This window comes from Notamacropus eugenii, chromosome 4 (assembly GCF_028372415.1).
Source record: "Notamacropus eugenii isolate mMacEug1 chromosome 4, mMacEug1.pri_v2, whole genome shotgun sequence".
Lineage (NCBI taxonomy): Eukaryota > Metazoa > Chordata > Mammalia > Diprotodontia > Macropodidae > Notamacropus > Notamacropus eugenii.
The window spans coordinates 174,171,639-174,193,831 of NC_092875.1; the positions used below are offsets into that span (position 1 = coordinate 174,171,639).

The 22,193-nt window shown below is 37.9% G+C and overlaps 2 pseudogenes; one reads left to right on the forward strand and one right to left on the reverse strand.

Moving 5' to 3' along the window:
* Window positions 1-2,734: 2,734 nt before the first annotated feature.
* On the reverse strand, window positions 2,735-3,705 carry LOC140502377 (syntenin-1-like; annotated as a pseudogene).
* Window positions 3,706-4,194: 489 nt separating this feature from the next.
* LOC140502378 (heterogeneous nuclear ribonucleoprotein D-like pseudogene) lies at window positions 4,195-13,064 on the forward strand (annotated as a pseudogene).
* Window positions 13,065-22,193: the final 9,129 nt, after the last annotated feature.

Genomic DNA, 22,193 nt, shown 5'->3' on the forward strand with positions numbered 1-22,193 from the left:
ACATATTAAGGCTATTCTTGGTAGAAATATAAAAAAGTAACAGGAAGGCTATTGGAGATAATTTTCTATACTGTCAGTGTTTCAGGACTCCCAACTGACCCAAAGGTATGTAGATTATGAGATACCATTGTATTGTTTGTTGATCATGAAAAAAATAGATAAAATTCTCCTCTAAAAGAAGTCTGTCATGCATATGGTGAGCATACATGATTCTATTATAAATAGCAGTTACGAAGATAATTTTGTTCCATGATCATTTGAGTAGCAACATCAATTGAGAAATAAAATGGTGTTTATCAAAGGTGTTTATCAAAGTCATGGGCAACTACTGTGAAGAATACAAAAAGAAGAGAGAGGCCCTCAGGCTATTGAAGTCCTCTAGGTACTATTTGCCTGTGACATTGTGCTGATTACATCAATCCTTGGAATACTTCAAGAATTCTCAATGAGATGCTGGACCATTCAAAAGAGCTTGCCTGAATAATCTACACAGGAAAAACTAAATGAATGAGGATTTCATTTTACTCAGATTATTATGATTTAGATGGGTAGTTCATTAAATTAGCCTATTAGAACATACATCTTTGATTGTAAATGGACACAAACTAAATAATAAGAGAGATTGACAATACAATGCAATGTTGCAAGGGATTTCTTTTTCTTTTTCAATTGGGAAGGCAGCATTGAATTTTTGTTGATGAAAATGAAATTAAGTTTTTTAAAAAAAGCATGCAAGTTGAATGTAGCTAAGATTAAAAGGGAAACAATAAACTGAGGGGAAAAAAACTTTGCAACAAGTTTCTCTGATAAAGATCTCCTTTCCAAGACATAAAGAAGTGACTCAAATTTAAAAGAATAAGAGCCATTCTACAATTGATAATTGGTCAAGGGGCCATTCTCTCTCTCTCTCTCTCTCTATATATATATATACATATATATATATGTATATATATATGTGTGTGTGTGTGTGTGTGTGTGTACATAAACACATATATATTTTATTAAATATTTCCCAATTACATGAAAATATTCTAACATTCATTTTTCAAAATTTTGAGTTTTTAATTCTCTTCCTTTCATTCCTTCCCCACTCCTTGAGAAGTCAAGCAATATAATATTGCTTATATGTGGAGAGTCATGCAAAACATATTTTCATATCAGCTATGGTGCAAATGAAAATACACCAAAAAATAAAGTAATAAAATATGCTTCAATTTTCTCTCTGGAGGTGGCTATCATTTTTCCCCATGGATCCTTTGGAATTATCTTGGATCACTGTCTTGATTGGAGTAGCTAAGTCTTTCACAGTTGATTGTTATTGTAATAGTGTTATTTCTATGTACAATGTTTTCCTGGTTCTGCTCACTTTACTTTGCATCGGTTCATATAAGACTTCTCAGGTTTTTCTGAAACCATCCTGCTCGTCGTTTCTTTTTTTTTTTTAAAGAGTTAATCAATTTATTTGATTTTTATTGCAGAACTTTCCTTTAACATGGTTAAAGTGACAATTGAAACATTAATTATACTTTATTAAAGGTAGAATCATCACAATTTTGTGCAAGTCCATATTTTGCCATTTGTAATACTCATATGGAATGAAACCAAGGTTGCTAAATAGCATTTTTGTAAACAAAATTGAAACTAGCAGAAAACAGTTGTTCTAGAGGTACAATAGCAAAGCATTAAAAATACCACACCAGAAGAAAATTAAGATGAACAATATTACTTTCTAGAATATCTAAAATATAGGTACCTGATTATAATGTTAAGGTTTTAACCCAGGGACACCAGAAACTTTGGGTTTCATGATGTGTTGTGGTGGAACTGTCTCAAAAACTTCAGTCAGGCCAGCTGTAATCCAAGTATAGGCATTTATTGACATTGACACCTCTCATGAAGTGGGCTAAGTTCCAAGAGGAATCAGCAACTTCAGAGAAAGCAAGATGGCTTTTTATAGGGTAAAAATGCAATTACATAACAGAAATTTACATAGAATACAGGAATATGATTAATAGTAAAGAGAGAGGAAGAGTTTGTTAAGGAATTAGGTAATGGAAGGGGGGCCCTTATGGTTTGGTGGTTAAACATTCTGGCCATTCTGCCCTCCAATTGGCTAGCTATTGTGGTCCTGTCTGGTCAAGATAGATAGTTAGGTATTATGGTCCTGTCTTGGGCTAGATGGATGATGTGATTGTGATTGAATACAAGAACACACCTGTTCAAATATGTGGGAATGGGTCTGGGGGCAGTAGATAGGCAGAGGCAGTGGCTGGGTTCCCATCATGTGGAGACACTTGATGTTTCTGTGGGAACTAAGAATTCAGGGACACACCTGTTGCTCTAGTGAGCATTGAGGCATACATGAAGAAGTCAGGACATTGGCAGGGGAGGGCGGAGGTAGGTAGGTACAGTGGACCAGTAATGCAGTTAGAATATTGGGGCTGGCAGCAGCTCTATTAGGACTCCATGAACAACATTTTAAAAAAAAAAAATCTGTATTGGTTATCTTAACCATAATGGCTTATAGAAAGAGTAGTTTAACCACTGGTAACTTGTTGCCATGAGAGTCAAAACTCTTGAAAGGTTCACATCTATAAAAACCAATATAAGGCCACAAACACAATTTACAGCTTGAACACAAAACTGTGTCAAACATTAATATTCCTTGTCATAATACAACACAAAGGCTCTCATGCAGTATATGCTTCTTGGCTCCCAGTTAAGGTTTAGGTGTCTAATACAGAAGATGCTGAATAAACTGCCCATGCAGTGGAGTTTGCATTATATGAAAAATAGAATTAGTTGAATTTAAAACTTCTGGGATAGCATGATCCATTCAAATTTTCATAACACTTGATGCCATCTTTTTCATTATGTGTTCAAAGACGAAAGCAGGCATGACTGTAATGGTAACTACTGTTCCAGATGTTCAAAGTATGTCTGCAGCTTGAAAGTCCTTCAGGCCAATTACATTCTGACCATTGATTTCACAAAAGTGCTCAGTGAGAAGATCATTTCTTACTGCAGAACTGTCTTTCATTATAGAGGTTATCTTTCCATTTTCAAAAATGAATCCGACATGTCCTATACTATCCTTATGCACAGTAATAGTTCATTCATAGGGTCTGTTTCAAATATAAAAACCATTGTAATCATCTCTCCAAAAGTGTGTTTGAGAGCTTCATGAGCTTCATCAGGGCTCCACCCTGCATAAATTTCACCATTAATTTGAAGGGCTTGATCCCCAAATCTTAGACCAACGAAAGGTGGTGGAGAATTGGCCTGGACTAGCTGAACAAATACACCATTATCTATTGACTTAAATCAAAGGCCAATTTTTCCACGTTGATCTCTACAGAAAATGACTTCCCAGATTCCTTGTTTAATTTCTACTCTTCTAATCATTACCAATTATAGAAGCCACCATATAATTCACAACAGGTCTGGCCACCAGTTACCCTGAAATGTTGCTCCAAGAACCAGGGCAATGTTGACACGTATTTCTTCTTCATTTAAACTCAGGTCCATGTACTGAGAAAGTTCAGAATATAGTTTAGGATAGAGACTTCCATCTTGAGAAATGAGAGCAGAGGCATCTGACAAAATTGCTTTACTAACACAGTCTGCAGGAAAGAGACAGGCTATCTAAGCCTGGATTACTTTATCTACATTCAAGTCTTCAAGTGATGGCTACAAAGACAGCATTATACTGAGCCTTGTGGGTGGTTTCCTCCAACAGGGCTCAATAGCTTTCCCTCAGCAATAGTTTTCTGATCCTTTTTTCCCATCCTTAGTTTAGCATAGTGCCAAGCGCGTAGTAGGTACTTATTAAGTACCTACTTAATTGATGATTAATTGTTGATTGATTGACTGAGCTTTATATACAGTGCTCTCCCTCCTTCACTCCAACTATTGACCTCCTTCCTGCTTAATCATTTCTTACTGCACAAAAGGATTCCATCACTATCATATACCACAACTTGTTCCGCCATTGCCCAATTAATGGGCATCTCCTCAATTTCCAACTCTTTGCCACCACAAAAAAGAGCTGCTATAAACATTTTGCACAAATAAGTCCTTTTCACTTTTCTTTGATCTCTTTGGGGTGCAAACCTAGTAGAGGTATTTCTGGGTCAAAGGATATGCACAGTTTTATAGAAGGGTCATTTTGAAAAGAAGAGATCCAAGGTATCAATGGCTGTTGGAAGTGAGGTCCAAATCTCTTGAGAAATGAAAATTAAAGCAATTCTGAGGGTCTACCTCACACCTCTCAGATTGGTAAAATTAACAAAAAGAAAAATGACACATGTTGCAGGAAAACAAGCACATTAGTATGCTGCGGGTAGAGTAATAAATTGGTCTAGCCATTCTGGAAAGCAATTTAGAGTTATGTTCCCAAAATATTAGATTGTGCATATCCTTTTACACAGTGATAGCACTCCTAGGACTATACCTTAAAAGGATCAAAGAAAGAAAGGACCCATATGCTCAAAAATATTTATAACAGCACTTTTTATTGTGGCAAAAAACTAAAAACTAAGGCAAGTATCATCAGTTGAAGAATGATTAAATAAATTATATTACATGAATGTAATGGGACATCATTGTACCCTAAGAAATGACAGAAAGAATGATTTTAGAGTAAATTGGGAGCATTGGTTTCAAGTGATGCAGAGTAAAATGAGCAGAACCATGATAACATGATATATGATAACAACAACATGGCAAAGACAAACAATTCTGAGAGACTTAAGAACACTTTTCAATGCCCTGACCAAGCACAGTTACAGAAAATCAGTAATGAAACCTGCCACTCACTTCCTGACAGAGCTGTGATAGACTCAAGATGGAAATGAGACATACTTTTTACATGGCCAATGTGAAAATTTGCTTTGCTTTACTATACATATTTGTCACAAGGGTTGTGCTTTTCTTTTTTCTCTTGCAGGAAGTTAGGTAGTCCAATGGATAGAGTGCCAGATCTATCATCAGGAAGACCTAAGTTCAAATCCTACCTCAGAGACTTACTAGCCATATGACTGTGGGCAAGTCATTTAATCTCTGTTTCCTCATCTGTAAACTGAGAATAATAATAACACCTATGTCCCTGATTTGTTGTGAGGATCAACTTAGATAATACTTATAAAGTACTTAACACAGCACTTGGTATATAATAAGCACTCTATAAATGTTTGCTATTAGTATCATTATTATTACTTTATTTTGATGGAAATGGGAAGATGGGGAGTAAAATAAATTCCTGTTACTTGAAAAACAGATAAAAATATATTTATGGAAACTCATTATCAGAAAAGGATGTAGGACAGTTATGAAGAAAGAATGAGGGATAGTAAAAGGACAAGCAGTGCAGCTTAGAGGAAAGTTCCCAGAATATCAGATAGACACTACCTGGGAAATTTATCAGAGGGCATAAGTAAGAATCACGTAGATCTGAAGTTATGAATGGGCTTTGAACTACACCATTAACAAGATCATGGACTTAAGCAATAAGTTAAAATTTCTAGATCATTTTTCTCAAAATAAGCCATTAATTTAGCGAGTAAGAAGTCGATGTGTGTTAGTCAGAAAAACAGATCACAATGGCATCACTAAATCTTGGGAATAAAATGCATAATACTTGAGAACACAGACAAGTGACTCAACAGTAAGTTCAGAACTGGAAGCCAACAGTTACCTTTCAGATTAGAGGGAGTTACAATTTGCAATATGCCAATCACAGCTGGGCTGCGTAACCTTAAATGTTAGAAAGTTGAGAGGATTACTTGGGACCATTCAAAAACATTACAGAAAGAGAATTACTACTAAGTACAAATGCCAAGTTAACTTTGAGCTAGCAGGTTCCATAGGACAAAGAACCCACTGTAAAATATTCAGGCTTTAAGATCTTGGCTTTGGTGACTTTGAAATAAAGACAGTAGAACCTGTTCTCACTTGGACAAGGGTTCGTTTATAGTCAGAGCTAAAAGGCATAATTTTCATGTCTTAAAACATTCTCAAAATGTAGGCAAGGTCCAACTGACCACCTAATAGATTTCTACATATGGATAATGAAATCAATCAAACTATGGCTAATTTATAGCCAAGATAAGGAATCCAAGAAATAGATAAGGAGAGGGGATCATGGAAAAGGAAACTCTTGTTTATCTAAATAACAAGAGTCATGCACTAGGGAGAAAGGCAAGACTGAATCCCTGAACCTTTTTCTGGCCATGCAGAAAGGGTCACGACGAGTGAATATAAATGAAGACAAAGTAAAAGTGAAATTATGATAAAAGTAGACTACAATTCATCCAGTAAGGAGGATGAAATAATTTAGATAGACTTTGAGAAACATATCTTACACCAGGCATGGAGATATAATAGAGTTTAGAGAGGGGACTTCTACAAAAATCCTTTTCTGCCATAAACAGAACAGAGGATAAACTATTGATTTGATTTAAAGATAATTTCATTCTTCAAAAAGGTGGAAGAAGCAACAGGGATAACAGTTATTCTGGAGGTGCTTCTGACATAAGGAGGAAATGTTTGTTAAAGTAGAAATAATAGAAACTTTGGAAGTAAGTTATCATTCTATCTTCTATTCTATGATAAGGAAGAGATAGAAAACTTGCCCTAGTTCCATAAGTACGCTAGATTTTCAGAGAGCAGATTTTAAAGTGTTCAGAGAAAGCAGAGGAGGAATTGCATTGCAAAGTTCTGAAGAGTGATACTCTGAAGACACAAACACAAATGGTTTTGATGAGGATAAAGGGTACCTGTCTAACGAGATAAATGTGGATGCATGGTAACTCATAGATCAACATAGATTTTTAAAACCACATATAGAAAATGGAATTAAGAATAAGTGACTGAGGATGAACACAAATTGGTTAATGAACAAATACTAAGTGCCTATTATATGCCAGGCATTGTGCCAAGTTCTGAAGATACAAATACAAAGAAGGAACCAATCGCTACTGACACAGAGTTTTCATTCTAGTGAGGTGACTCAGCAAGTACCTATATATGAATGTACAGAATAAATACAAATAATTACAAAGTAAAAAGTATTAAATACAAGGTACTTTGAGAAGGAAGGCAATAGCAGCTGGGATCAGGGAAGGCTCCATGCAGAAAGCAATAGTATTTGAACTGTATATTGAAGGATAAGAGGAATTGTACGAGGCAGTGGTGAGAAAAGAGTGTATTCAAGGAGCTACTAGGTGATGCAGTGAATAGAGCACCAGTCCTAGAATCAGGAGGACCTGAGTTCAAATTTGGCCTCAGACACTTAACATACTAGCTGTGTGACTTTGGGCAAGTCACCTAATCCCAATTGCCTTGCCTCCCCCCCTCCAAAAAAAAAAAAAAAAAGAGTGTATTCAAGGCATTAGAAGATAGCAGTGCAATGGTACAGAAATGGAAAATGAAATGTCATGTGTGAGAAACAGAAAATTTCATTTTGTTTAAGTTGCAGACTATGAGAGGTGAATAATGTCCAATGAGGCTGGATTGATAGGTTGCACAAGGTTATGAGAGACTTTAAAAGCTAAGCAGACAAGTTTATATTTTATCCTATGGTCAATAGGGAGCCACTGGAGTTAATTGAATAGGGAAATTACATGGTTGAATATGCACTTAAGGAAAATAACTTTGACAATACTGGGTATGATGGACTTGAAGGTGGAAAGACTTGAGGCAGAAAGACCAGTTAGGAGGTTATTGCAAGAATTTAGGTAAAATTTAGATGATGAAGCTTAGAACTAAGGTGGTATTTATTGTGGGTAGAAAGAAATATGAGAGTTGTGGAGGTAGAAACAATAAGATTTGACAAGTCGATTGGATATATGGGGTGAGGGAGAGTGATAAGTCAAGGATGGTGACAAGGTTACAAACCTGAGAGACTAGAAGGATGATGGTGACTTTCACAGAAATGGGGACATTTGGAAGAAGAGTCATTTGTTAAGAGAAAGTAAAAGATAATCAGTTTTCTTTGGAGTGTATTGAGTTTGAGATGTATCTAGGATACCAGTTTGCAATATCCAACAGGCAATTGGTGGCACAAGACTGCAGCTTAGGGAAGAGAGTCAGGCAGAATCTATAGACCTGGAAATTATCTGCATAGAGATGATTCAATTCTAACTAGTGAGAGCTAGTGATTTTACTGAGAAAATATGTAGAGAGATAAGTTTAGGAGGGCTAGGACAGAGTCTTGAGTAACACCCAGTTAGGGAGCATGAAATGATGAACCAGTAAGGGAGACTGAGAAGGAGAGGTTAGATAGGAGGAGAACCAGGAGAATGAACTATCAGGCCAACACAAGGAGGAGAGAGGATTCAGTATCTAAGAATACTCAATAATAGTGTCAGATGTAGCAGATATAGATGGAAAAGGATGAAGATTTAAAAAACACATCATATTTAGCATTTGAGATCATTGATGACTTTTGAGAGAGTTCCATTTGAATTATGAGGTTAAAAGCCAGATTGCAAAACATTGAGAAGTTCAGTTTTTTTAAAGTGAAATATCCCACAGTCCTATAAGTCTGGCACTAGGAGAGGTAAAACTCATATTGAACTGAGCCTGACAAAAAATGCTGAGAACAATTAAAAATGACATTTTAATTTTAAAAACCCTATGTTGAGGAAAAGAGGAAGTTCGAAGAGAAAGGGTAGGTTTGCTACCCTGAGTTGACAAGAAAAGGATAATGGGCAAGAAGGCAGAATTACTGAATCATTTTGCTCCTCTTTTCCCTACCAATCAAAATAGTATTATAAGAAAACAAAAATGGTTGGCAGAGAGTTAATACTGAAGATAAATGAAGAGGTATTAAGAGAGCATCTAGTTGCCGTTGATGAGTTCTAGTCAATAGGCCAAAATGAATTACATTCTAGGATATTGAAAGAATTGGCACAAGTGAATGCTATATTTACTCTTAGTGATCTTTGAAATATTATGGAGAAAGAGGAAAATGTCCTAATTTTCATAAAAAGGGAAAACAGATGAATCTTTATACAAACTCGGGAAGCTTGACTTCTCTTGGCAAAATTCTATTAATATATTGACATGGCATAAGAAAGGGAAGCGGTGATCCCTAAGAGCCAACAAGGCTTCCTTAAAAACAAGTCATGGCAGATACATTAACCTCATTTTCTTTTTTAACAGTGTTATTGGGGGAAAGTTGGAAACATAATATACTTGGCTTTCAACAAAGCATCTGAAAAAGTCTATCCTTATGGGCAAAATGGAGATATATAGCCAGATGATCATAAAATTAGATGAATTCAGAAATTGTTGAATGGCTGAACTCATGAATCAATACCAATCTGGAGAGAGAGAGAGAGATCTTATAATGTGCCCCAGGGATCCACCATTAGACCAGTAATGTTTAACGTTAAATTGGGTGAAATCATAGGTAGCATGCTTATTAAAGTTAAGAGGAATAGCCAATAAGTTCAATGAGTAAAGACCCAAAAAGATGTTATATCATATAGTGTTCCATAACTTGAACTCATTGCTCCTATTTCTATCCAGCGGGGGCCAGGTTTAAACCCTCTTTTATAAGTAAGGCCTTCAAACACTTGAAGTTATCTATCATCTACCCTGGAAGTCTTTTCTTCTTCAGGCTACACCCTTCCCCCTCCCCAAAACTCCTTCCTTCAACCAGTTCTCACATAGCATAATCTCTATTCTTCTCACCACCTGGGGACTATTGCAGAATCTGACATTGTAGTTTCAAAAAAATCAGCTGCCCAAGTTGAAGCTGTTTAAAGGTAAGGTATGCTAGCTGTGTGATCCTGGGCAAGTCACTTAACCTTGTTTGCCTCCTTTTCCTCATTGGTAAAGTGAGCTGGGGAAAGAAATGGCAAAACAATTTCAATATCTTTGCCAAGAAAACCCCAAATGGAGTCACAGAGAGTTGGATATATCTGAAACAGCTGAACAACAAATACTAGGCTGTTGGGTGGCGGTGAGTTCCTTCCCACTAGAAGAAGTCTTTGAGCAGAGACTGGATGGCCCCTTGTTAGGAATGCTGTGGAAGAAATTCCAGTTCGATTATTTGTAAGATTTGATGATTTCTTCGATCACTTCCAGTTCTGTGATTCTACTCCACATAGGACAGTAAGTAAGCATTTGCTATTGTGCTTCAGAATTGGGTGATTGGCATTAAAAATGATCATAAGTCTATAAATGAGAGCAGAATTTTGTTAATGATAAATATTGCTATGCCAATAGAACATGTAGCTAGAAGAAGTATGACTATGGTTGCTATGGATTATGCCAAGAGACATGATAATGTTATAAAAAATATTAGTCAACAGTTACCCTTCAAAATGGGTTCATAATTCCATATTGTGCCATTATCTTAAACAGAACAAACTGGAAGTCAGTCATCACAATATGTGTTGAAAAGAACATCAATGAATTCTGGCCAATGGATCAGCTATTCTGCTATTTGAAAAAACTTACCAAAACAGTGGGTTTTATTGATGCGGTTGCTCCTTTAAGCAGAAATATTCTAGGAACAGACGCTGAGAAGATCAATAAACATGTGGGTCTAGTAGAGGAGCTGAAACAAACATGGAGACTGAATGATATCAAAGCAAAGCCAATTACTGTCTGCAGGACTGGAATGGTTCCATACACCCCAGTTAAGTACTGCAAGGTGATGGGAATTCATTATACCCTGCTGGTCAATCCAAAGGCAGGACTTCTGGAGCTCTGCCATTTAGCCAGAATGTTTTCATTTCAACAAGATATGATGATAATATATTTAGCTATTGATTTGATTGCTAAAAATACATTAAGATCAGATTCATCTGAGACAATTGCATTCCCTAGGTAGGATGCATCTTTGAATCCTCTTGAGGTTTAACTTTCTTTGCAAACATGACCCCTTTTGCCTGTGAAGTAGGGAAGAGCTACTGGCAGGTATAATCACATTATCTGCTTAATAAGCCAAGAAATAAAGCCATGGGGGAGGAAAAATAAAGTGACACCAAAACAGAGCTAAGTTCTTTTATGAGCCCCTACCCCTCATACCACCAGGATTACCCCATAAGTTCGTAGTTTATGTTTGTATGAATGACAGTTGTTATTACTCACAGCATAAGCAAGTAATTTTTACCCTGCTAGTCCAATGCCAAAAAACAAAACAAAACAAAACAAAAACCAGGTAAACTTTGACAGTGCAATTGGAAAGGACATAAAAAAGAAACCAGTTTAGTTCAGCTAAGGCCTGAATAAACCCCAGTTAGGTCCAGACTCACCCTCCTCCTTCAGTTTTGTTAATCCTGAAGTAATTAAAGTGATTAAGAAGATCTCTTTAAAAGCTCTATATTTTCCCTTAAGCCCATCCTTCTCCAATTGTCAGCACCTCCATTCTTCCAAGTCATTCAGATTCATAACCTTTAAAGTCATCTTTGACTTTTTCCTTCTCCACACCCTTACCTCCATTTAATAAAGTTGCCATCTGTTAATCTTCCACCATATTCCTCAAAGCTTTCCCTTTCTCTCAACCCAAATGGTTTCCACTTTCATCTTTCTTCCCTCTGAGACCACTTTCTATTTACATTGTATTCATCTCATACTTAGAATTTATTACATGGTATTTCTTTAGGATGTGAATTTTTTGAGGGTAGGGACTGTATTTTTTTCTTTCTTTGTATCCTCAGTACTTTATTGTTGTTTTTCAGTCATGTCCAACTCTTTATGACCCCACGGACCATGGCTTTTTCTTGGCAAAAATACTGGAGTGGTTTGCTATTTAATTCTCCAGCAGATTACACTTTTCCGGAGTCACAAAGCTAATAAGTGTCTGAGGCTGGATTTGAACAGAGGTCTTCCTGACTCCAGATCAGCTCCCTATTCACTGAGCCATCTAGCTGCCTCACCTGTAAGAGAAATGATTATTAATAACCAATGATCTGGGGAGATCCAGAGTTTCCTTTTTTTCTATAGTCCTGATTTCAAATTTCAATCTCTTGAAGGACTTTACTGATAATGAAATTGAATTAACTCCTCAAACTTGATCAACTTTAAAAAGGAATTTAATCTAAGGTGGGGAAGCCCATTGTGTTCTACTCAGGTTTGGGTGGGGACAAATTCTTCAATCAGATTGCCCGAAGGGATGTGCGTGGTCTGGGTATAGAGATGGTCTCCAAGTCCAAGACATGATGTCACTCTCTCAGCCCTACCGTGGAGTGAGCCCACTTCTCATTCATTCCCTCATTAATTGCCACGTCCACTTTTCAGAGCCCACTACCGTGAGGCAGCTTTAGTTTTCAAGAGTGTCACCTAGCGCTTCTGCCACCGTTTTAAATCTAGCTCCTTTCCACCCGGCAACTGCCGCTCCCTTTTCGCACCACCTGCCACCACGTGTGAACAAGTGCAGCAACATGGAGGAGTTCCCAGAGGGTTCCAAAATCAACGCCACCAAGAACCAACAGGATGATAGTAAAGTGTTCATTGGAGGGTTAAGCACGAATACGAGCAGGAAAGATCTCAACTGAATTCCTGTCTCATTTTGGAGAGGTTGTGGACTGCACAATTAAAACCGATTCCTGGGGAACATCGAGGAGATTCGGACTGGTGCTTTTCAAGCACGCTGCCAGTGTCGATAAGGTCTTGGAACTTAAAGAACACAAGCTGGGTGACAAGTCGACAAAACCCAAAAGGGCTAAACCTTTCAAAGGAAAGGAATCCTCCAAAGGACACAAGCTGGGAGGCGAATTGATAGACCCCAAAGGGGCTAAACCTCTAAAGGGAAAGGAGCTCTCCAAAGAAGTATTTGTAGGCAGACTGAGCAGAGATACAGCTGTAGAACAAATCAAAGAATATTTTGGAGCGTTTGGAGAGATTGAGAATATTGAACTTCCTACGGACAGAAAAAAAAATGAAGAAGCATTTTGTTTTATCACATACAGATGAAGGACCAGTAATTATTAGAAAACAGATATCATCGGATTGGTTCTGGGAAGTGTGAAATCAAAACTGCTGAGTCTCAAAAATGTAAGCCAGCAATGAGGATAACAACTGGAAGGAGAGAGGGGCCCTTCGTCTAGCTGGGAGACTTGGGACTAGGGGCCCCACCGGAGGTCAGGGCCCAAACTAAAACTAGGATATGCAAGAGGATATGGACATTACAATAGCACCTATGATGATGACCAAAACTATAGGAGCTATGGCAGACTGTGATTATGCTGGTATAACTATGGGAACTAAGGATGTGGACAGGCTATGCAGGCTACAGTCATCAACAAAAACGTATGGCAAAGCCTGCCGAGGGGTGGTAATCACCAAAACAATTACCAGTCCATATTAAAGAACATGGAGCAAACCAGAGCTACAGCAGCTTGTCTTGTGGGATGACAACACTGACTGGAGAGGGGTCTTCTATCGATCTGAGATGACCATTTTGTCAAGAATTTTTAGTGTTACTTGACACAACTGTCCATTTTCCATAGCAGCCAATTTAGTTTGCTTGGTTTTGCTTTGTCCTTTGCCACCTGTTATGACAAATGGGGATTTGTGTTTATACAAATTTTATTTGTTATTTCATGTTATGATTCTAAAAAATAAATTACTTGTCATTGTTTTTCTGTGTCAGGTGGCTCTGTAAAAAAATGTCATTTTAAATAAGCATTATTTGAGGCAGAGTTTATTTCTAGGAGTCATGTACAGTGGGGAGAATCAATGGTCCTTTATAAGTAGCAGCAAACCTTCTCTAGGCCTCCCTTCACAAAGGTCTATATGCTAAGGATTCATGTCCATGTTTGAAATAGCCGTAGATGCTACCATGCAATTAAACAGTGTTTTGTCCCACTACAGGCATTCTTGTGATCTCTGTAATGAGAAGTGTTAATTCAGCATGCTGTGAATCAGTGAAATTTTCTATCAGTCCATAAATCCCTTCACTTTTCAAGAAGAGAACATTTTTATTAAACACCATAAAATAAAGCATAGTCAGTAACTGCTTTTATGAATTGATGCTTTGAACCTGTTTGTAAAAAAAAAAAAAGAAATCTCATGATTACTTGCCACTTGCATTGAATGTGAACAATTCAAATTGAATATTTCTATAGCCACTGAAACTGTATCAAAGATTAGTATGGGAAAGATTTTCACTAGAATTGTAAGTAAATGAATTGTACTCTGAAATAGTGCATTATGTCATTGCCACTGCCAAACCATAAATAGCTATTTCCTGTTGGAACACATACTTTGGAAAGCTTTATTAGAGTTGCATGCTTTTGTCTGGAAGTTTTTAGGAAAAGTCATAGTAGTAAACCCCATAAACTCATGTTTTGTTTTATATTCTAAATAAAGGCTATTTTCCATTTAAAAAGAATACCACTGGTCACGTATTAAAATGCTGGCATTATTAATAAAATAACTAATCACCTAGAAATCATGTCTCAAACTTTTTACATGTCATACCTGGCACATAATAAATACTTTTAAAAGGCTTGTTAACTAACTCACACTTGGATTATTGCAATCCAATAATTATTGTAGACCCAAATGATGTCCATGTTTCTAATACCTCCCCTTTATTAACTCTCCTATGCTCAGCTGTAAAACTGATACTACTTGAGTATAAATGGGGGCTGTCACCCCACCTCTTTAAAAATTATCTGTGGCTCCCTATTTTTATAATAGAGAAACTCTTTGATCTGGCATTAAAGCTTTTAATAATGTAACCCATTCCTACCTTTCCGGTCACTTCCTACTATTCCCCTTAATGTCCCCTGCATTCCAAACTGACTGGCTAGATATTCCGCAAGTAAAATATTAGATCTTTTACCTATGTCCCTTTATATAAAGGACCCTCCTATTCCCAGAACATGCCTTCCTTCCACCCTAGGTAGAATCTCTATTTTTATTCAAAGCATAGTTTAGGTGCCAACTCCGATATTTGTGTTTTTGTTTTCTGGATCCCCTCAGCTATCAGAGCACATTGTTCCTTGAAATTACTTTGCATTCATTTCATCTACTTTATTATGTACTTTTATTTTTATTACTTATTTGTAACATTTTTAACTTTTAACATGTACTTATTCTGTACATGTTGTAAATAAAATATAAGCTCCTTAAGGATTATTATTGTCTCATTTTTGTCCTTGAATCCTCTGTACCTAGTACAGTGACTTGGGTATCGATCCTTAATACTTGTTTCTTACATCAAATTAAATTGAATGAAATGGAAATCTGCCCCCATGGCTAGATCAAATTCAGTCAAGTGTCCCTAAGTATTCACTCTGAGTATCTATGAATAACAGAAGCTGGGGGTCATCTGAAGTATATGAACTTTTCTGAGTGGGACCTAAAGAGTTTCATACTCTTGTCTTTCTTTTTTTAAGGCTTAAAGACCAACTCCGAGGTCCACATCCATAGTTCCCATAGTTATGGCAGAAAATATTCAAGGGCCGGCCTGGGATGGACTCTGGGGACTACTGCCTCAATCAAACACATTTAAAATACATACCAGCCACTCTTTACAGATGAGATTGTTTGTCACTTCTTGCCAACCTATCCTGGCTGCCCTACATTGAAAATATCACTGAGAAGTTAGAGTACTTATCAAAATATTTACTTTCACATTAGAGTTGTTTGGAAGCAATCCTGTCAGTGAGTTCTCATTAGGAATGGATAAATATTAACTATTAAATGAGTCAATTATGGGGGATGAAAAATTCCTGTCACTGATCTTTGATAGCATCTCAGACAATATGCCACTGGGCCTTTTTCGTCATATTTTCTATAGAGAATAGAAAATTCATATGATTCTGTGTATTATACAAGATTCATATGGTTCTGTATATTAAATGATCTACAGTAATATGGAGCAGCTAGGTGATACACTGAACAGAGTGCTGAGTCTGAAGTCAGAAAAACTCTTCCTGAGTTCAAATCTGGCCTCAGACACTTAGTAGATGTCTGACCATGGGAAAATCATTTAAACCTGTTTGCCTCAGTTTCCTCATCTGTAAAATGGCAAAAGGAAATGGCAAACCACTCCAGTATTTTTGTCAACAAAACTCCAAATGGGGTCAAACAGTTGGACATACCTGAAAAACTACTGAACAAAAAAGTATTTTTGTCTCCATCAAGGACTGAATTGAATCTTATGTCTTAAAAATTTCTTGAATTACATTTCTGTGCTTTCATTCATGTCATTCTTACAACCAAAAATCTACAATTGCTTCTCACTGACTACAGATACAGTGCAGACTTCTCACCCTGGCATTCAAGGCAATGCACAATATGGTCCAATTAATCTTTTCACCATTTTCTGACATGCATGTACCAAATTAGACACAGGCTGGCCCCTGAATATATAGTATACCTTTTTACCTCCAAACTTTTGTTTTTGTACATCTTTCACAAATTGATCTGTCTCTTGCCACTGGACTAGGATGGCTCTGGAGGACAAAGTGATGCTGGTGATTTTGCCCTCCCTCACGTAAGTCCAATTCACTTGAAATCATCGCATCACCTTCCTGATGGTCCTCTTCAAGAATAAAGAAGAAACAACAACCTGTAGCACAGGCTGCCCCACTGGGGACACAACTGGTCAATTCCAGTTGGGCAACTCAGCTCCTCCCTTCTTTCCTTCCTTTTCCCTTTCCCTTTCTCTTTCCCTCTGTTCACATTGGGTATCATATTCTTCCTTCAGGTGCTCTGCCCAAAGGAATATAAATTTTGATCACAGAAACTTGACAAGATATCTTGAAGTCCACTGGCTATTTTTCTTTCTTAAAGACCAGCCCTTAAACCCAATTGACTCTGGATCTCAAGGATTGGCCAACAATAGGTCCCAGCCCAAGCACCATTTAGTGGTCATTGTTTGGGTGCTGATTGGCTCAGAGTGGATATAAATAACAATTGTTTCTGTTTTGGCCAGAAACCCTGAGGGTCTTCCCCTCCCAGAGAGATTTTCTTTTTTTAATTATGTAAAAGGGACCATTCCTTGGTTCATTTCTTAACTAGCCTTAATCACAGAATCCATGTTGCCTCACTCAAAGTGAGAAGTAGGAAATAACCTTAACTTAAAAAGGCCAAGGTCTCCCACTGCATCCAGAGCTATCTCTGGTTATCCTGATCTATATCTTGCCATTCCACTCAAATGTCTCTGGGAGAGGAAAAAACTAGCCTGGTGACTTTGTACAGCCCTTCCTCATTTAAATCTAGTTCATTTGCATGTCATGGCATCACTTTCCTGATGTCATGGTCCTCTCCGAGAACCAAGGACATGTAATAATAACAGTGATCTGAGGCCAGATATAAATTCAGGTTTTCCAGACTCCAAGTCCAGCACTCTATCCACTGCATCACCTAACTTCACTGCTAAAATGCCTTCTATTTGTATCTCTGCCTATTGCAATTTTAGCCTTTCTTGAAGAACCAGCTTTCCTTGATCCTTCCAATGTGACGTAACCTCTCTTTCTCTCTCTTAATAATACCTCTAGCATTTAAGGATTGCCAAGAGCTTTACATATATTATGTCATCTGATCCTCCACTAGCCCTCTGAAGTAGGTCTACAGTTAGACTCATGGTTGAAGAAATAGGAAACTAAAAGAGATTCATGACTTTCTCAAGGTCATACAACTAGGAAGCATCTGAGTCAAACTTCAAATGTAGATCTACTTTACTCCAAGAACAATACTTTATCCATAAAGTCACATAGCTGCCTCATTGGAACCCCCACAGGATAGCATCATAAATTTAGAGCTTAGAGGTATAGAGTGACTTTCCTGAGGATGTAGTACATAGCAGTTTTGTTATTGTTTCAATAGTGTCCAACTCTTCATGACCCTGTTTGAGGTTTTCTTGGTAAAGATACTGGAGTGGTTTGCCATTTCCTTTTCTAGCAGATTAAGGCAAAGGTAAAGTGACCTGCCCAGGGTCACACAGCTAGTGAATATATAAAGTTGGATTTGAACTAAGGTCTTCCTGACTCCTAGCCCAATGCTCTATCACTGAGCATTATGACCATGCACAGTAATAGGAAGAAATAGAGGGCCTCATCTCTGAGCTTGAGGTATTTGCCATCTGATTGAGAGGACCCACATAAGGGGAATAGCCAGTATCAATGGCAAGGCAACATACTTGTACATGTAGTATCCTGTAACAGGGTAAACAGAGGTGGTGAGCAAGGAAGTTGTTAAAGAGAGCCAGAATTATTTAGGGTAAGCTTCTTAGAAGACATGCACCTCCAGCTGGAGCTTGTCAATAACAAGGCAAAGAAGAGGTTGGAAACAAGGGGAGCACTTCTGATGGAAACAAACAAAACAAAAAAAAAGAGGAAAGAACAGGAAGAAATGAAGAAAATTGAAACAGGAGAAAAGAACAAGCAAGTCCTGTTGAAGTCAGTAAAGAGACTGAACTGGTTAGGGTTGATAGTCTCTAGTTAAGAGAAAGGAGAGAAAAATTTGAATAATAGAAAGAAGGAATTTAATGGAGAACCTTGAATGGTAGACTAAGTTCAACCAGGCAGTGGGAACCATTGTGGATTCTTGAGCAATGAAGTGATGTGATGACAAACAGAGATAAAAAAGAAAATCTAAGCAGGTAGATAATGAGTTGTTCCAGGCAACTGTAGTCTCCCAGTCTTGAATGGTAAGACAGGAAATTCAATGAGTTTGTGGGCACTAAATGCGTGTTTTCTTGCCAAGGGTACTGATAAAGACTAGAGACTTTATTTTTTAGTAACTGACATTGGGAGGAGAATGCTAAGCATAGAGCAAAAGCTATAATCAGTCAGTCGACAAGCAATTTATAAAGGGCTTCCTCCATACCAGACATTTTACTAAGCTTTGCAAACACAAACACAAGCAAAAGAAAGACAGTGCCCACTCTCAAGGAGCTCACGTGCTAATGGAGAAAGACAACAAATAAAGTCATGGAAGGGCAGGGGGAGATGAGGGTATGGCACCTGGTTTGTACAATTCATGGTAGAGAAGTGAAGACAGCATCCTGGTGAGAAGCAAAGACATGGGGACCTGGGGACCTTCTTTGAATGGAGGTTCTGAAAAGAGCCATTCAATCATTGGAAAAGACCCTAGAGACAGGTATCTGGGGGAGCCAAGATGGTGGAGAGATGGGTAATTGTTATCTCTCTCCCCTTGGTGACCTTTAAGAGCCCAGAGAATATCTCCCCAGGAAAATTCCTGGAACAGTAGGAGCAGCAGAAGGGGTAAACAGTCTCTTAGCACATGAGGCTAGGAAGATCACTAAGGAGGGTCACTCTTGCTGTGGTTGAAAGGAAATGGTGCAGAATCAGAGCTGTGCCAAATAGCCCCATCTCAGCAAACCAGGAGAAGATCCTGAACCCCAGGAGGGTGAAGCCCCCAACTGCCAACACCAGGACCCCAGGCATGCCTCAGCACCCTCGAGGAATTGGGAAGATACTAGTGTAGATAGGATCACCAACTGATGAGCTTGCCTATACTCTAGCTCAGCAGAGGACACCTCCTGTGGCCAGACCACCCCTCTCCCACACTTAACACAGCTAGCTCCAAGGTAACTCTGAGGAAATCCAAAAAGACCTCACCTGGTCTCTGCTTTCCAACATCAGCCAGCTTAGCACCAGGTAAGCTGCAGCATTTTATTTTCTAGCTGAAAGAACCAGAGACCACAACACACAAAGCCTCAAGTTTTAGGCACAAGAACTGTGGGACAGAGCCCCCTGTGACCCAGACGCAGAGATCTACTTGAAAAGCCAGGAAAAGGGTGATCCTCATGAGTAAGAAGCAAAACAGAAAAGAAAAGACCATAGAATCTTTCTATAGGGACAAGGACCAAAACACAAATACTAAAGAGGTCAGAAGGGAACATGAACTGGTCTGAAGCACAATGAGCATTCTTGGAACAGCTTAGGAAGGATTTTAAAAGCCAAATTAGAGAAACAGGAAAAAAAATCTGATCAAAGATTTTAAAAATATGAAAAAAGAAATCACAGAAGAATTTAAAAGGAAAATTGGACAAATGGAAAGGAAATACAAAACCAAACTAGAGAAAATAACTCCTTAAAAGGAACAATTGGACAGATGGAAAAGGAGACGCAAAAGTTAACTGAAGAAAACAATTTGATAAAAATTAGAACTGGGCAAGTAGAAGCTAATGACTCTTCGAGACATCAAGAATCAGTCAAACAGAATCTAAAGAATGACAAGATAGAAGAAAATGTAAAATATCTCATTGGTAAAACAACTGACTTCGAAAATAGATCCAGGAGAGAAAATCTAAGGATTATTGGTCTGCCAGAAATCTATGATGAAAAAAAAAAGCTTGGACAATATCTTCCAAGAAATCACCAAGGAAAATTGCACAGAAATCCTAGATCCAGAGGGCAAAATAGTCATCAAAAGAATCCACCATTCACCTCCTGAAAAGGATCCCAAACTGAAAACACCAAGGAACATTTTTGCCAAATTCCAGAACTATCAAGTGAAGGAGAAAATACTGCAGGCAGACAGAAAGAAACAGTCCAAAATCTAGAAACTACAGTCAGGATCACACAGGACCTTGCAGCTTCTACATTAAAAGATCAAAGGGATTGGAATATGATATTCCTTAAGGCAAAGGAGCTGGGACCACATCAAGGATCCAGCAAAGTTGAGTATAATATTTCAGACAAGCAGATGGACATTCAATGAAATAAGGGATTTCCAGACCTTCCTGATGAAAAGGCCAGAGCTCAATAGAAAATTCGATCTTCAAACACAGGTCTCAAGAGAGGCATAAAAAGGTAAACAGAAGGGGAAAAAAAAACAAACTTGCTATTCAATATGGGCAAACTATTTACATCCCTACAAGGGAAGATGATACTTGTTAATATTGAGAATTGTATATTTATTATGATATGTAAAAGAGATATACATAGATAGAGGGAGCAATATAAAGTAAATGATGTCATGATAAAAATGTGATTTAAAAGGGTAAAGAAATTGTAATGGGAGATGTGAAAATGAAGAGCCAGAAAAAAAATAAATTGCATCACAGGAAGAGGCACAAAAATATATTACAGTAGAGTGAAAGAGGGGAGGGAGATGAGTACTGTTTGAGAGTTACTCTCATCTGATTGGGTTCAAGGAGGGAACAACAAACTCAGTTAAGTGTAGAAATACAACTAACTCTGTAGGCAGTAGGAGAGGAAGGGAGACAGGTATCTGCAGTATCAGTTCCTGGACTGGAGTGATCTTCCAGGATGAAGATGTTTCTGAGAGATAATAGAGAAATCTGCAGTGCAGCTAGGTTTGCATTTAAAGGAAACCAGGAAGTATTTAGTAGCTCCTGGACAAAGATCAGATCCTAAAACATGATTATTGACACAGAGTTGGCAGGCTTTCTAGCTCTGGTTCCCATCCAATGCTTTTTCAAAGCTTCAGATGACACATAGGTTAAATGATCTTTCATTATGATTGCAGGCTCTTCCAAATTACACATTTGGTAATTTTGTCCATACTTGTCATTTATTATAGAATGTCAAGAATCCTGAAAACTCAAATGATCACCATCACATAGACAGTCTAGCTTGCAGGATTTGGGTCAGGTAAATGGAGAAGTCTGTGAGGGTAATAACTTCTTTTGTGTACATCAAGAAGGGACAATAGAAGAGAATAGTAGCACAGGTTCTATCTTTCTGCCAAGACTGGGTTGTTGTTGCTGAGGGATTGTTGGTTGCTCCCATTCCCATTTAACTGAAACATGGTATGGAGTTAGCATAGAATAGCAGAAATATTTCTAGACTTGGAGTCTGAAGACCTAATAGAGCTATGTGCTCTATCACTTAAAATTTTAACTATGTGGGGGCAACTAAGTGATACAAAGGACAGAGCACCAGCCCTGGAGTCAGAAGGATTTGAGCTCAAATATGACCTCAGACACTAGCTGCGTGACCCTGCGTAAGTCACTTGCCTCAACAACAACAAAAAATTTACTATGTGGTATTAGGTAGGTCACTTAATAACATCTGAGATTTCTTTCCTCACACCTTTGGTACCCACCTACCTTCAGATAACCTATGAATCCATCCTTCAATGGTCTCATAATTATGAAATCTGACACTGTTCTCCATGTACAGTTGGTCTAAATCAGGGGTGGGGAACCTGTAGTCTTCAAGCCCCATATGGTTGCAGGTTCCTCCTCACTCCTGGAGGTAGTTCAATGATTAGAGCACTGGCCTGGC